General features: G+C 40.9%; 1 protein-coding gene across 1 annotated transcript in view; it reads left to right on the top strand.

The window, feature by feature from the left end:
• Window positions 1–9988: 9988 nt before the first annotated feature.
• Window positions 9989–18724, top strand: part of LOC124142642 — a 70435-nt gene continuing 61699 nt past the window's right edge. Inside the window, exon 1 of the mRNA XM_048390465.1 lies at window positions 9989–10115. The gene's annotated coding sequence lies outside the window, so the exon portion shown is untranslated. The remainder of the gene's footprint in view (window positions 10116–18724) is intronic.

Genomic DNA, 18724 nt, shown 5'->3' with positions numbered 1-18724 from the left:
AGAATAAATCAGAAGTAAAACCCAATACAGCCGCAACCAATCTATATATCTGAAAACGGTTAGTATTGTGGCTTACACATCTTCAGACCAGATCCGTATAGGAAACCCGATCCCATGTGTCCACATCGCCATTACTTCACAGTTTAAATTATCTTGTGTTTACAGTGGCTGTTCTGCCTTGGTTGTGTAAAGATCGAATAATACTTCTCCCAAAGAAAGTTGATTTGACTGATTCCCCAAAACTTTCGCTCTATTACTTGTCTGAATACACTGTAGAAAATATTTACAGGGTGTCCAACAGATCTTGTGCCATCATACTGCGCTTCCAATTACATTATTTACATGGAGGAGAAAGGAGCCAGAAAGGGCGGCTGGGGTTGTAAGGATCAATTGGTTCTTCAATAAATGATCCCTGAAGAGGCTAAAACCACCGCAACCACTCAATGTGTTGGATGTGTTTGGTTTTCTGTTTGTCACAAAATCCTTTAAGATTTTTGCTCAGCAAAGAGGAAGATTATCATCCTGGACCTCCTCAACACAGATACCCAACACCCCTTGCTCACCTCCTTTACATGGATGACCTTGAACTTGTTGCCAATGAAGGATCCACAGTAGAAGAATAGATTCTCCTTTGGACTTGACAAATGCAAGTTATTGAAAAAATCCTGGTATTGACACCCTAACGCGAAGGATAATATCAGACAATAGATCCCTACACTCTCGCCCGTCCCTCAATCGTTTTACGATACCAATTATACTGGGAGGGCGTGGTTTGATTAACGTGAAGGCTCTTCGTGATACAATTGTATTGTGCAGTTTTGAACACATTTATTTATTTATTTATTATTTATTATTTATTTATTTATTTATTTATTTATTTATTTATTTATTTTTCCTCTTGTAAAGCATGTCAAGAATAATGATGAAAACAAGACATTCGAGTTTTCTTAAACAAGCTAAGGATGTTTGACATAATCTCAATGTCAGTGTTGATTTTGTTGATAGTTCTGTACTGCTTGACGATACAGAAATGCGTATCAACCAAGCGAAGTGCCATATCAAATCGGCCCAGACCCAGTTATGCAAGGAGAGGCTATCTGAACGACCACTGCATTGAGTTTATGTGCAGTGTGTATAGATAAGCAACCCTGCAGAGTCATTGGCTTGGATGAAGTCGACTGGCCTGAAAAGGAAACAGAATGGTTTTCTGCTTGCTGCTCAGGACCAGTCACTTCCCAATAGAAATCGTCAATGTTTGATTTTGCATCAAAATGTAAATATGAAATGTAGATGATGCAATGAATCAATGAGACTGTCCAACACATTGTCAGTGGATGTCCAGCTTTGACACAAACACAGTATCTTAAGCGACATGATTAAGTGGCTCGATCATTTTATTACCGTCTTTGCAATGCTTGTGATTTTGACATAGAGGTCCATCAATGCTACGACCCAGAATATGTAGAGGGCGTCATGGAAAGTTATAAATACAAACATTATTTGGAATAGGCCCATATACAACCTCACACGTATCCAGGCCAACAAACCTGATCTTGTCCTTTTTGATAAATCCAATGAAATCATTTATATCATTGAATTTTCTGTCCTTTTGACACTAATGTGGTTGACAAGATTCAAAACATGGCAAAATATGCAGATCTCGCTTTGGAAATGTCAGGCTTGGATCACAAGTAACAAGTTCTCCGACTATCCATTGTTCTCGGTGCCTTAGGTTTGGTACCTCCCAATCTGTTGATAGACATTGGGAGAGTACCCGTGTTTGCTACCAGGAATACAGCCCTTCTGACAATCTGGGTAATGCAGAAGGCTATTTTCCGAAAGGTTCTGGGAGGATTTGACTAGGCAGCGCTTCCAGGGAGAAGTCCCATTCGCTGTCTGGACTGCGTGTAGAGGGGACAGGGGCCCTGAGCTGATGATGAGCCTAACCATCCTAACTGTGCCAGGATCACCCAAACCCTCTTTGCTGCATTTTTCATTTTAATCTGTACATGTATAGCCTGATATGTACACAAAAGGGAAGTAAACATATGACCAGCGAAGTCAGTAATATAATGAATGAGTGAGTGAGTATGTTTTAACGTCGCTTTTAGCAATATTCCAACAATCCCACCAGAAATGGGCTTCACACAAAAATAGAACCCGGATCTTCGGCGTGACGAACGAACGCTTTAACCACTAGGCTACCCGACCGCCCCTCAGTAATATAAGCAAAGGTTTATTACTGACTTCGCCGGTCAATATGTTTACTACCCATTTGTGTACCTAACACACTTCTCCATTCCAGTGTAACTACATCTGATATAAATCTACAGTATAAACACTCCCTCCTACCTGTATACATACTTGTCAACCATACTCTGTACATCACGTGCTAACGGTGTTAGAATCTACACCGAAACGGCGCTCCTAATTGTAATAAAGTAATTGTTCTTCCATAAATCTTAGCCCTAATTTGTACTTATACTTCTAAATGCTTCTCATAGAAGTTTCACAACACTGTTTTCAGTATCACACATCTTTTCCCATGGTATGGAAAGTTTATCACACCCCCATCATTGTTTTCCCTGTGTCTTTCGCTGCTTCCACTAGTTCACGACGTTAAGTGATTATTATTATGATTGTGTTTCACTTCGGCCCCTACTGTATGTAAGCATGTCAAATGCTCTTTTAATATCATGTTGGTCTTTGGCTGAATTTTCGAACTATTTATGGCATCACTAACGATTATAATTATATAATATATAATCCGTCAGGCGATGGTGAAGGGTTAGACAATAGGGATTAAAAGGTATTGCACAAGATTGTGTTATTTGCAGCAAGTTGATCAACTAATTTTGCATTAATCTACCTCTTGGACGTCTTGCGAACTTTTCTCTAAATCAGGCAGGTGTCTTGTTTAAACCGGATTAAGAGGGGGTCGTCTCCAGAGCAAATAGCAAATAATTCACAGTTCGCATTAGACGTGTTATCAAGTGCCCTACATAAGCGTACAACCCGTGAAGATCCGGGGTAGAATAGATTTTCATCGTATCCCAATTGCGTGGATTAATGCTCATGATGTCAATCACTGGATGTTGTGGTCCAGACTCGATTATTTACAGAGCGCCGTCAAATAGCTGGAATATTGCTGAGTGCGGTTTAAAACAACAAACAAACAAACATACGCAACAACATTGATGTACGTCAAAGTTCATTTTCAATAGTTTTTATTACAATATCCATATACAAATACACACCAATGCCGGCAAGGTACTGAACCGCAAAAGAAACGTCACCATAGATAGATTTATGAGCAACCTGATTTGTCCAAACATTGTAAACATACTTTGAAACGTATTGAAAAATGAAACGTGGCAAAACTGATCATCAAGGTTGAAATTAAAGTGTCAAATATTCTTAAAGTGAAACACAACACTTGTCTCTGAGAAAATAGCATCACAAGTCAGTATCTCGTGTGTCCGCCATGTGCATTGATCACTGCCGTGCAACGTCGATACATGGAATGGATGAGGCGGTTGATGAAGGCCATAGGCACTTGAGCCCACACTCTGAGGGACGCCTGACGCAGTTCAGCTGCAGTTGTCGGCCTTGGTCGGACGTCATTCAGCTGTCTTTGAATCTGGTCCCACAGGTGCTCAATGGGATTTAAATCGGGACTGACGTCAGGCCACTGCATGGTTCTGATGCCATTCTGCTGCTGGAAGTCTCTTGTTGCTCTCGCAGTCTGGGCATCATGCTGAAACTGGTGGTTGCGGCGACGTGCCAAATGAGGTATAGCGTGTGGTCTCAAGACTTGATCAATGTACCGACCTGCTGTGACACAAGTGCTTCTCCCTGGACCGTTGTTCTGGAAGACCACAGGGCCGACCCTCTGTGCAAGACCAATTCCACCCCACACGATGATGTCCGGACCACCCCACGAGTCTCTCTCAGCAACACAAGCATCCGAATAACGTTCCCCACTGCGTCGCCAGACTCTCCATCTGCCATCTGCTGTTGAGATACAGTAACGGCTATCGTCTGAGAAGAGGACTCTTCCCCACCGCTGATGGCGCCAATGCTGGTGCTGTGTTGCCTACTGAAGACGATCCCGGCGGTGCCGTGGTGTCAGAATGGGTGCTCGTTGGGGCCTGTGACAGTGGAGGTGTCTGCTCGTCAATCGTCGACGCACGGTGTCCGCACTAATGTGTCGCTGGTGTGTCCCAATGGTCTGTCGAGCAGTTTCCGCAGCAGTAACACAGTCTCACGATCCTGACGTCGGGTGGTGACACTTGGTCTTCCACTACGTGGCCGGTCATCTGTAGTGCTGGTGGTCTGGTACCATTGCTGGAGCCTGTATATGGTCCTTACGTGGATTTGAAATGCATTGGCTACTTGCCTGGCGGTTTGTCCAGCGTCCCAGGACTTGGTGTCGCTGATTTCTTGTCAATCTTGGCATATGGTGAGTGAGTGAGTGAGTGAGTGGGTGGGTGAGTGAGTGAGTGAGTGAGTGAGTGAGTGAGTGAGTGAGTGAGTGAGTGAGTGAGTGAGTGAGTGAGTGAGTGAGTGAGTGAGTGAGTGAGTGAGTGAGTGAGTGAAAAATTTAAGTCACAGCGGCAATATTTCAGCCATATCGTGACTATCAAGGGTTTGATATAATAAATACTATTAAATGTATAACAAAAACCTGCCAACGAAGGACAGTAAAAAAACTAGATTTATCACAGAAAGAGATATAAAACTAGTATGGAATCATAAAAAAAAGAACTAAAACGGGCTATAAATCGCCAGACACCGAAGGTAGATCACCACACTGGGGACCATGGGGACTTACAATACCTTTGCAACCTGCATGGACCTTGGCATATGGTAGTAATTCAATAACGAATGAATGTTTTCCGATCTTGGTGGATTTATATAGGGCATGAAATGGGGGAACGCATGTGCATTCCAGTTTGCACGGAACTCACATGCATCGGCTTACCATGACCGTAGCCGTGACGCGTTTGGGCGATCGGTTTTATTGTCATCTGCTTTTGGTTTTATTTCATCAAATTTCATTTTTCAGGACAAGGTAATGTTAAATTTCAGACACTTTGACACAAATTACCCAGATATTTAAATGACAACTTTTCATGCAATATTACTTGGGGTGACGTTTCTTTTGCGGTTCAGTATATATTTGATTAGTCTGTTATGGGAGACACTTTCAAAGTGAATATTTTAAATGGTAGTTTTCTTTGTGCTCGCAGTATCCAGGTTTTTCGATCTGGACCAGACAATCCAGTGATAGACCTCATGAGCATCGATCTACGCAGTTTAGATACGATGACATGCATCAACGAAGTTGAGCCTGACCACCCGATTCCGTTAGTCGCCTCTTACGACAAGCATGGGTTCCTGAAAGCCTGTTCTCTCCCCGGATCTTCACGGGTCAGTAAAAGAAGTAGTATTAGTTTTGTAATAGTGGCACCAGCTGTTAGGACAATATATATATATATATATATATATGACAGTTTGACATTAATTGATATAAGAAACACAACCACTAAAACCGCTCACTAGATGCCCCCACAGTTAAAACAACGGTTGAGCGAATTAAGCATCAAGGGATACTGCATTGGAACTTAATAATAACAAATAAAAGGGCCTGATTATAAGGGCCTGTCTGTGGTGGGCCTAGATAGGGAGGATATAATCCCCTGAACTAAACGTACATTACCAAGTTAGGACTAACTCCCCGAAGCTGGTTTACTACTGTGTTACAGATCATCGTCCAATTCTGCAGCCAAGTCAGCCTCCCGCCTGTACACACACAAACCAACCACACTGGAGATGGGACTTGTCACAGGGGGATTCACAGAAACCACGCAAGAATATCTTGGACGCACCAACTCATGATCAAGTCCACACTTCTTGAGTATGCGAAAGCAACAGGGTGGACAGCAATACCACGAGTAAATGGCAATATCTTTAAGCAGCATTGGGACAAAGACATGCAAATGTATGCATACCTGACAGAACAAAACATCCGTGACCAGCTCAGGGGAAAAAATGATATATGCTCTGTGATCCTGACGAGCTTACTGCCAACACTCGTCAGGCACCTTTGCATGAAATCCCAGGTCTAACAGTAGCAGACTCGAAATTGCAAATGGAAATTCGCATTACCTGATACAATTGTCACTGATGACCCATTCATTAGCTCACAAAATGAAATTCCTGATGGTGGCCACGAAGATTTTGAGTCTTCTCACGACTCCGACCCCTCTTTCTGATGATACGTTGTATATTTTGTTTGTGTTATTCTATAATTAAATCAGTGAATTACCGAATAAGAAAGGGAGGACAATTAAACAATTCCGATTCCGACTATATTATGAACGTGTGTTTATGAATCACTATCAAATATCAAATAGTGATGATACCAGGTGTTCGCGAAAAGGTGAGCGTATCCTGCCCCACCGGTGACACCCGTCACAAACACATGCAAAGGCAAGTCAATTGTTCACCTGGAAAAAACACGGGAACATATGGTTCAAGTCAAATAAGCGAATTGCATCCGACACCAAATTTGGAAATGTCATCCACATGTCTACCATAAAAAACTGGTTCCAGGTCAAACTAACTGAAAAACGTAAAGATGTGTCCTGGATAGAAATTTTCTTGAAATTACGTTTCTCAGGGCAATCAATGTCAAAACGTTAAAAGTCAATTTTGAAAAAGCTAGAAACAAAATATAAGACAACAGATAATTCTCAATCAAATTCTTGATTCCTTAAAGGCAAAGGAAAGGAAACTGGGACAAAAGAAATTTCATAACAAAATAAGCTGTTAAAAATTGATGAAACTGGCATTGATAAGGAAAGACCAACCGTGGATTCCATTGAAAGGTTTTGGAAATAGCCGTGGTCTATACCCTCGATGAACCAGGGGTAGTGGATAAAAATATTAATATATATGACAAAATAAGTCCACCATTGGAGTGTTTCAATACACACGACTGCCTTCAATAAGTTATTCAGACGTCTAAATCTAATACGGCGTCAGAATCTGATGGTTTTCGAAACTGGTATTGGAAAATGTTCAATATGTCCAAACACCTTTACTTCACTGTTTTAATTCGCTTGTGGATACAGGGAATGTTCTGCTTTGGTTGTGCAAAGTTCGAACAATACTTCTCCCAAATGAAAGGTGATCCCAAAAACTTCCGCCATATATTTGTATGAAAACAATTATATTATAAATATAATATTATAATATTTACATAGTGTCTTACAGATCTTCCAATGGCATTATTCACATGGAACAGAAAGGAGCCAGAAATGGATGTTCGGGCTGCTGGTTAAAATGATCTTTCAATAAATTCTAAAACTTACCAACTTCACCTCTCAATGTGCTTGATACAGAAAAGCCTATGATTCTGTATCTCACGATTGGATTTTGAAGTCTATGGAATATGTGATCCCCCATAGCGGCTACTTGTTTTACTCAAGTCTTTAATGATTTGCTGGTCATCTCAACTTGAGATGTATTCGCAAGGGCAGGTGGTAACTTCGAAACCCTATTTCCAATAAGAGATGAATATTTCAGGGCAATTCTTTTAGTCCTTTGTTTACTGTTTACACTAAATATTTTAAGTCTTTTGCTTAGCAAAGAGGAAGGTTATCATCCTGGACCTTCTCAGCACAGATCTCCAACATCCCTTACTCACATTCTTTACATTGATGACCTTGAACTTATTGCCAAAGGAGAATAAACTGAATACAAAACCAGATGCTCCTTGTCGAGTCCAGTAATATCGGCCTGTTCTTTTGACTTGACATATGCAACATTCTTCATCACAAACGTGGCAAGGTTGAAGAGGGAGGATCTGTCCGTTTACTTGGGGGAGATGTCATTGACGATATCGTGCATAGTCAAGCCTTTACTTTCTTAGTGATGCAGTTTAGATACAAAGTCAAAATTTAATCTGTTTATAAGTTTAATCAATCAGCCATCGCTTGTAATTCTGTTTGGCTGAAAGTATGATATATCTATACTTGTTGCATATCAGTTGGTGATTATAAGGGAGACAAATACGTGCAATTTGAACTTTGCTGTTACAAAAATGTAGGGAATCATGACACATACATTTTAATTCCAAGTATTAGAACAAGGATAAGCGTTGAACTACACAATAACGTTTATGTCTGTAAACCGTAACACCCAAAAACACCCGTTAGTGTGCCGACTCCTACGAATCGTCATATTGCCAACAACGACAATGGACAATGTTTACACAACGTCGAAACTGGGGTAATCGCTGCTCGTCACGTGCCATATTTCCCGAAGAGTCCTGATTCACTTTGCACTTCCTTGACAGGCGAGGTAGTGTCTTTCAATGTCGAGATGCACGTCAACCCAATGTCAGCCAATGTCCTTTTGTATTGGTCTTTATTCATATCAAACGGGCAGGCATTATATTCGTGTACAAGAAAGCTACGCGATAAATCGCAAAGGGCAAAGAAGATCGAATGGTGTTCTGTCATGACGTCATTTCTGGCGATTAGAACATGATTGTGCTCGCAACTTGATAACGTCGTATATTTACGACGTTGTCTTGGAGATGTAGATGTAGCTTGGCTGAGCAGATAAGCACAGTGGCCGAATATATCATCCCAAAGAGGGAGAGATATGCCAATAAGTATGAGGAGATACGGTACAGATAAAGCTTCAATTTCCGTGTCAGTGAATCAGTGAAACATTTGCAATCGTATATTGTTTTATTAACATTTATATCGAAATGAAGAAATAAATGAAGAACAGACTATCACCCAATGAGGATTAATTCTTTGAAACGTCTAAATGATATTGCAATAATGTTGTACCCGTGATTAATATTGGTAAGTAAGTGGTGGTTATGAGAGTGCCTCGGAATATACAGTAGAACCAATAAATCATTCTGCAGGTCTTTCCATTACAAGCTGTAAATCAGTATCTATAGATTACTTCATTAATAAGTATAAAACTCTTATTTCGAGGTCACAATCTCTGCAATGTAGTCTGTAAGACGAAACTATAGGTCATCATGCAACATTATAGAGAAACTGTATATCAACTATAAGTCAGAGAAATCACTCGAATCTAGGGCGCATTGCAAGCCACCAATCGCTTAGAGAAAGCAACTTACTCGCTCACACCGGGGTCTGCAACAGCTCGAAGCGCTTGCGCACTCTTCCAAAATGGCGGCGCAACAACCGCTTGGTTGCCTTGACGTAATGAAGAACGTAACAGAAGAGGCTCGATGACGAGCTGATCAAATTTATTACGACCTTGAAGATGTGGATCTGGCCGAGGATGATGGGGTGTCAGCTGCCTTTGCGCATTTCCTCGTTGATCCAGTCAAGAATTTCTTCTTCCGCGGTCAAAGTCAGCCGCCATTTTGGTTAGACAACGAAGCGACCTCAGCCAGCGATTGTTTCGCTTGTTAGCGGCGGAAAGTTAGCGCACTGTTGTTAGGCGAATCGCTGTACATCGCTTGCAAGCGATTGACGCTTTGCAACGCACCCCTAGATTCCAGAAGTAGTCTCAGACGTTTACCACTTCGGTGAAACCCACTAGCACGGGTATGGAGCTGACAAACCTAGAAACACAATCGGGGCGAACCGGGATTCGAACCCACAATCATAGGTTTCTGGCGTGCCCAAGGGACACAACTCAGCACAGCGAATCGTGGCGCCTTGGACGACATGTTGTTAGAAACGCTGAAGACACAACACATGATTTCTACCGCAGTACAATACCACTTGTTCAATAAAAGCTGCGTTCAACAGCAATCTAGGTGTAGTCAACCTGATCAAATAAAGACCTCTTATTCAATAAGAACTTCCTCAATTCAGCTTCCGAACGACACAGTAATATACGTCATGGAGTTTCTCGTATAAAAAGTACCCACACTCGCCTCTCTACAGTCGGTATATAGCCGCACTCTATTCAACAGTCTGTTGATACAACAGTGTTAGCGTCCGACGTATCGGGGGTGTTGAGGGCAGCTTGTGTAGAATGAAGATACACTTCCTTCTCTTGGTTGTCCTTCTGGGAGTACTTGTCAACTTCAGCGTCCAGTGGTCTGGGTAAGCGACTTTCAGAAATGCGATTCATTCACTACAATCAAATAATGGGACATAGTGGACTGTTCTGTTATTATGACATTGTAAATTCAATGAAACGCTTGTTTAATTTCATTATTATCAAACAAACGTTTGTCTCTTAACAAATGTAACGAGCGAAAGCATTATCTCATCGGGATGAGCGTAGTAATGTGAGGCGTATACCCTCTCGATGTCAAGTATTTGTCCGCATGTCCTGCATTTAATCAAAGCCAACTACATCAACCCACGGACTAATCCAAGCAAACTATCTTCAAATGCACGAATTTTCGAGTGAATTCATCGCTTGCGTTTCTTGAAAATCAGATTAGATTAGACAGTTTGTACAGATGCGCCGTCCTACATACATCCATATTAAAAGGAGCAGTTGAGAGTCCCAGCCTCTCGTTATGCATTTTAAGGCTTGACGTAGTATTTGGTGACGTTCGTCGGCTGATGAACAGGGTGATCACGCGAACAAATTCCATAATGACAAAGCAGGGTAACTTGGCAAAATAGCTGTATGAGTTCAGATCCTTGAGCTCCTTGAATGACTTGAATGAGTATATAACCTTAAATTGCCACATCCCTCTTTAACCTTGACGTCAGCTACTACAAACGTAAACTGAGTTTAAACATCTGCATGTTTTGTGAGCTCCACATGTATGATAATACTTTTTATCATATAATGGGTAGGTTTCTCGGCAGGATAAAGCCAACGGATAAAAACGATATCCGTTTGGGTCATATGCGGATAGAGATGCAAATATCAAAGGAAAGTAGGGACTACTTTCACTGTTTATGAACAAACATGGCGTCGCCCTCGTCATTAGGCGATCGAGTCAGAATTAACCCTCGGGAATCTGGATTAATTACAGGGATAATTGCTATCATTATCAAAAGAACAGTCTAATATACTGAAAATCAGTGTCTAACTGTGACGTAGCTCAGGCATTTTATATGTTTGGGCGACTTTTGAGATATAATTTCGAAACAATTTTGCGAGGGCACGAAGCCTAGCCAAGCGGAATCAGTAGCCATATCTACTATCATTCTGCCTGTCCTAAATCGCGACTATAATTTTGTCATGTGCCTCAAGTATTCCTCTCTGAAAACCCTTAGTGCTGCCTGTGGTATTTTGCAACCTGTCAAAGCTTGCACTTTGTACATTACCTAAAACATAGCAGGGAAAAGATGCACATTTGAATCCACAGAATGCCTTTCAACCAACCTGTTTACATATGGATAATTTCGCTCTCCTTTTTGTGATGGTATTATAAAATATTTTGACCTCATGACCGACTGTCGAGTTTGATGTTTTCACGTGTTAGGTTATCTGGTACACATATCTTCTCTGTATGGGAGTAGATGGGCTCTTACCCTATCAGATAAATAAAAGTGATAGGGACATGCATCATTTTGTTAAGTCCTCCATGTTTCAACCATAGAGCTCTTTGAAAGCTGTTCTGAAAACTTGAATGCTATAGGTCTGATCAAACAACTTTTGAGCTGGTCGTGTACCGTTCATTCAAATCTTTGTTTAAAGAGCATGCTCAATTGTACCTAAAAAAGTTTGAAATTTTAAATTCATCAAGCGGTCTTTTTCTTAATAGTTGGTTTCTGGTATGGACATATACTTCTTATTGTGGACATATACTTCTCACTTTGGACATATAAATCTCACTGTTGAAATACAGTTTTCAATGTGGATATACACGAGGGGCGTTCAATAGGTTTTGCAACTTCAATATAAGACCAAGTCGCAGAATATCTTTTGCACTTTTATTTTTCAATATACAGTAAACTACGGTTATAACGAACTCAAAGGGACTACTATTTTAATTCGTTATAACCGTATTTCGTTATAAGCATATATATAAGTTAGTTCGTTATATCCGTCAGTTCGTTATAAGCGTGTTCGTTATACCCGTAGTTTACTGTAATCTCCATTCACCTCAATGCACTTATTCCATTTGTCCTTCAAACTTTTAATATCACTTTTATAGAAATCCGCAGATTGGCCCTCTAACCTCTGCCGGAACAGGAAATAGTCGCTGGGGGCTTAGTCTGGGTTCGAACAGTTAAATCACCCACCCTACAGCCCAGACTTAGCCCCCCAGTTACTATTTTCTCTTCCGGCAAAATAAATCTGCCCTACGCGGAAGACGCTTCCAGGATGACGAGGACATAAAGGCTGCCACAGAGACGTGGTTAGGGGGCCAATCTGCGGATTACATAGAGGTGAATGGAGATAACATTGAAAAACAAAAGTGCAAAAGACTTGGTCTTATATTGAAGTTGCAAAACTTCTGACTGTGGACATATAAATCTCATTGATGAAATACAGTTCTCAATGTAGGCATATGCTTTTCACTGTGGATAAATACTTCTCACTGTGGACATAATTCCCACTGTGGACATATACTTCTTACTGTGGACATATACTTCTTATTGTGGACATATACTTCTCACTGTGGACATATACTTCTTACTGTGGACATATACTTCTCGCTGCGGACATGCACTTCTTACTGTGGACATATCCTTCTCGCTGTGGACATATACTTCTTACTGTGGACAGATACTTCTCACAGTGGACATATACTTCTTACTGTGGACATATACTTATCACTGTGGACATATACTTCTCACTGTGGACATATACTTCTCGCTGTGGACGTACACTTCTCACTGTGGACATATACTTCTTACTGTGGACAGATACTTCTTACTGTGGACATATACTTCTTACTGTGGACATATACTTCTTACTGTGGACATATACTTCTCCCAGTGGACATATACTTCTTATTGTGGACATATACTTCTTACTGTGGACATATACTTTTTACTGTGGACAGATACTTCTCCCAGTGGCCATATACTTCTTACTGTGGACACATACTTCTTACTGTGGACATATACTTCTTACTGTGGACATATACTTCTCGCTGTGGACATATACTTCTTACTGTGGACATATACTTCTCGCTGTGGACATACACTTCTTACTGTGGACAGATACTTCTCACAGTGGACATATACTTCTTACTGTCGACATATACTTCTCGCTGTGGACATACACTTCTTACTGTGGACATATACTTCTCGCTGTGGACATATACTTCTCACTGTGGACATATACTTCTTACTGTGGACATATACTTCTCGCTGTGGACATGCACTTCTCACTGTGGACATATACTTCTCACTGTGGACATATACTTCTTACTGTGGACATATACTTTTCACTGTGGACCTATACTTCTTACTGTGGACATATACTTCTTACTGTGGACATATACTTCTTACTGTGGACATATACTTCTCGCTGTGGAAATACACTTCTCACTGTGGACATATACTTCTTACTGTGGACATATACTTCTCGCTGTGGACATGCACTTCTCACTGTGGAAATACACTTCTCACTGTGGACATATACTTCTTACTGTGGACAGATACTTCTCACAGTGGACATATACTTCTTACTGTGGACATATACTTCTCGCTGTGGACGTACACTTCTCACTGTGGACATATACTTCTTACTGTGGACAGATACTTCTCGCTGTGGACGTACACTTCTCACTGTGGACATATACTTCTTACTGTGGACAGATACTTCTTACTGTGGACATATACTTCTTACTGTGGACATATACTTCTTACTGTGGACAGATACTTCTCACAGTGGACATATACTTCTTACTGTCGACATATACTTCTCGCTGTGGACGCACACTTCTTACTGTGGACATATACTTCTCGCTGTGGACATACACTTCTCACTGTGGACATATACTTCTTACTGTGGACATATACTTCTCGCTGTGGACATGCACTTCTCACTGTGGACATATACTTCTCACTGTGGACATATACTTCTTACTGTGGACATATACTTTTCACTGTGGACTTATACTTCTTACTGTGGACATATACTTCTTACTGTGGACATATACTTCTTACTGTGGACATATACTTCTCGCTGTGGAAATACACTTCTCACTGTGGACATATACTTCTTACTGTGGACATATACTTATCGCTGTGGACATGCACTTCTCACTGTGGACATATACTTCTCACTGTGGAAATAAACTTCTTACTGTGGACATATACCTCTCACTTTGGACATATACTTCTTACTGTGGACATATAAATCTCACTGTCGGCATATACTTCTTACTGTGGACATATAAATCTCACTGTCGGCATATACTTCTTACTATAGACATAAACTTCTTACAGTGGACATATACTTCTCGCTGTGGGCACATACTTCTTACTGTGGACATATACTTCTTACTGTGGACATATACTTTTTACTGTGGACAGATACTTCTCCCAGTGGCCATATACTTCTTACTGTGGACACATACTTCTTACTGTGGACAGATACTTCTCGCTGTGGACGTACACTTCTCACTGTGGACATATACTTCTTACTGTGGACAGATACTTCTTACTGTGGACATATACTTCTTACTGTGGACATATACTTCTTACTGTGGACAGATACTTCTCACAGTGGACATATACTTCTTACTGTCGACATATACTTCTCGCTGTGGACGCACACTTCTTACTGTGGACATATACTTCTCGCTGTGGACATACACTTCTCACTGTGGACATATACTTCTTACTGTGGACATATACTTCTCGCTGTGGACATGCACTTCTCACTGTGGACATATACTTCTCACTGTGGACATATACTTCTTACTGTGGACATATACTTCTTACTGTGGACAGATACTTCTCACAGTGGACATATACTTCTTACTGTGGACATATACTTCTCGCTGTGGACGCACACTTCTTACTGTGGACATATACTTCTCGCTGTGGACATACACTTCTCACTGTGGACATATACTTCTTACTGTGGACATATACTTCTCGCTGTGGACATGCACTTCTCACTGTGGACATATACTTCTCACTGTGGACATATACTTCTTACTGTGGACATATACTTTTCACTGTGGACTTATACTTCTTACTGTGGACATATACTTCTTACTGTGGACATATACTTCTTACTGTGGACATATACTTCTTACTGTGGACATATACTTCTCGCTGTGGAAATACACTTCTCACTGTGGACATATACTTCTTACTGTGGACATATACTTATCGCTGTGGACATGCACTTCTCACTGTGGACATATACTTCTCACTGTGGAAATAAACTTCTTACTGTGGACATATACCTCTCACTTTGGACATATACTTCTTACTGTGGACATATAAATCTCACTGTCGGCATATACTTCTTACTGTGGACATATAAATCTCACTGTCGGCATATACTTCTTACTATAGACATAAACTTCTTACAGTGGACATATACTTCTCGCTGTGGGCACATACTTCTTACTGTGGACATATACTTCTTACTGTGGACATATACTTTTTACTGTGGACAGATACTTCTCACTGTGGCCATATACTTCTTACTGTGGACACATACTTCTTACTGTGGACATATACTTCTTACTGTGGACATATACTTCTCGCTGTGGACATATACTTCTTACTGTGGACATATACTTCTCGCTGTGGACATACACTTCTTACTGTGGACAGATACTTCTCACAGTGGACATATACTTCTTACTGTCGACATATACTTCTCGCTGTGGACATACACTTCTTACTGTGGACATATACTTCTCGCTGTGGACATACACTTCTCACTGTGGACATATACTTCTTACTGTGGACATATACTTCTCGCTGTGGACATGCACTTCTCACTGTGGACATATACTTCTCACTGTGGACATATACTTCTTACTGTGGACATATACTTTTCACTGTGGACCTATACTTCTTACTGTGGACATATACTTCTTACTGTGGACATATACTTCTTACTGTGGACATATACTTCTCGCTGTGGAAATACACTTCTCACTGTGGACATATACTTCTTACTGTGGACATATACTTCTCGCTGTGGACATGCACTTCTCCCAGTGGACATATACTTCTTACTGTGGACACATACTTCTTACTGTGGACATATACTTCTTACTGTGGACATATACTTCTCGCTGTGGACATATACTTCTTACTGTGGACATATACTTCTCGCTGTGGACATACACTTCTTACTGTGGACAGATACTTCTCACAGTGGACATATACTTCTTACTGTCGACATATACTTCTCGCTGTGGACATACACTTCTTACTGTGGACATATACTTCTCGCTGTGGACATACACTTCTCACTGTAGACATATACTTCTCGCTGTGGGCACATACTTCTTACTGTGGACATGCACTTCTCACTGTGGACATATACTTCTTACTGTCGACATATACTTCTCGCTGTGGACATACACTTCTTACTGTGGACATATACTTCTCGCTGTGGACATACACTTCTCACTGTGGACATATACTTCTTACTGTGGACATATACTTCTCGCTGTGGACATGCACTTCTCACTGTGGAAATACACTTCTCACTGTGGACATATACTTCTTACTGTGGACAGATACTTCTCACAGTGGACATATACTTCTTACTGTGGACATATACTTCTCGCTGTGGACGTACACTTCTCACTGTGGACATATACTTCTTACTGTGGACAGATACTTCTTACTGTGGACATATACTTCTTACTGTGGACATATACTTCTTACTGTGGACATATACTTCTCCCAGTGGACATATACTTCTTACTGTGGACATATACTTTTTACTGTGGACAGATACTTCTCCCAGTGGACATATACTTCTTACTGTGGACACATACTTCTTACTGTGGACATATACTTCTTACTGTGGACATATACTTCTCGCTGTGGACATATACTTCTTACTGTGGACATATACTTCTCGCTGTGGACATACACTTCTTACTGTGGACAGATACTTCTCACAGTGGACATATACTTCTTACTGTCGACATATACTTCTCGCTGTGGACGCACACTTCTTACTGTGGACATATACTTCTCGCTGTGGACATACACTTCTCACTGTGGACATATACTTCTTACTGTGGACATATACTTCTCGCTGTGGACATGCACTTCTCACTGTGGACATATACTTCTCACTGTGGACATATACTTCTTACTGTGGACATATACTTTTCACTGTGGACTTATACTTCTTACTGTGGACATATACTTCTTACTGTGGACATATACTTCTTACTGTGGACATATACTTCTTACTGTGGACATATACTTCTCGCTGTGGAAATACACTTCTCACTGTGGACATATACTTCTTACTGTGGACATATACTTCTCACTGTGGACATGCACTTCTCACTGTGGACATATACTTCTCACTGTGGAAATAAACTTCTTACTGTGGACATATACCACTCACTTTGGACATATACTTCTTACTGTGGACATATAAATCTCACTGTCGGCATATACTTCTTACTGTGGACATATAAATCTCACTGTCGGCATATACTTCTTACTATAGACATAAACTTCTTACAGTGGACATATACTTCTCGCTGTGGGCACATACTTCTTACTGTGGACATATACTTTTCATTGTGGACATACACTTCTTACTGTAGACATATACTTCTCGCTGTGGGCACATACTTCTTACTGTGGACATGCACTTCTCACTGTGGACATATACTTCTCACTGTCGACATATACTTCTTACTGTGGACATATACCTCTCACTTTGGACATATACTTCTAACTGTGGACATATAAATCTCACTGTCGGCATATACTTCTTACTGTGGACATATAAATCGCACTGCCGGCATATACTTCTTACTATAGACATAAACTTCTTACAGTGGACAGATACTTCTCACAGTGGACATACACTTCTTACTGTGGACATATACTTCTCGCTGTGGACATACACTTCGCACTGTGGACATATACTTCTTACTGTGGACATATACTTTTCACTGTGGACATGCACTTCTCACAGTGGACATACACTTCTTACTGTGGACAGATACTTCTCACTCTGGACATGCACTTCTTACTGTGGACATATAAATCTTACCGAGGACGTATACCTCTCACTTTGGACATATGCTTCTTACTGTGGACATCTCAATCTCACTGTCGGCATATACTTCCTACTATGGACATAAACTTCTTACAGTGGAGATATACTTCTCACTGTGGACATATACTTCTTATTGTGGACATATACATCTCACTGCCGGCATATACTTCTTACTGTGACAATATACTTCTCACTGTGGACATATACTTCTTATTGTGGACATATACTTCTCACTGTGGGCACATACTTCTTACTGTGGACATATACTTTTCACTGTGGACATATGCTTCTTACTGTGGACATATGAATCTCACAGTGGACATATACTTCTTACTGTGGATATATACTTCTCATTGTGGACATATGCTTCTTATTGTGGACATATACACTACTGCCTAGAAGTTCATTCCCCTTACACGCATGGGCAACGCGTTACGCAACCAGTGTGCATCGGGTTGGTCACGCGTGTGAGACCCGTGTGCAACGCGTTGCACACGGGTGTGCACCCCGTCCGCCACTCGTGTGCAACGCGTGACACACTCATTAGAGGGGGAAC

The sequence above is a fragment of the Haliotis rufescens genome, unplaced genomic scaffold (assembly GCF_023055435.1).
Source record: "Haliotis rufescens isolate VD_foot unplaced genomic scaffold, xgHalRufe1.0.p SCAF_10, whole genome shotgun sequence".
NCBI classification, from domain to species: Eukaryota; Metazoa; Mollusca; class Gastropoda; order Lepetellida; family Haliotidae; genus Haliotis; species Haliotis rufescens.
Note: the sequence above shows the minus strand (reverse complement) of the source record. Positions and strands in the feature narration are given on the sequence as shown.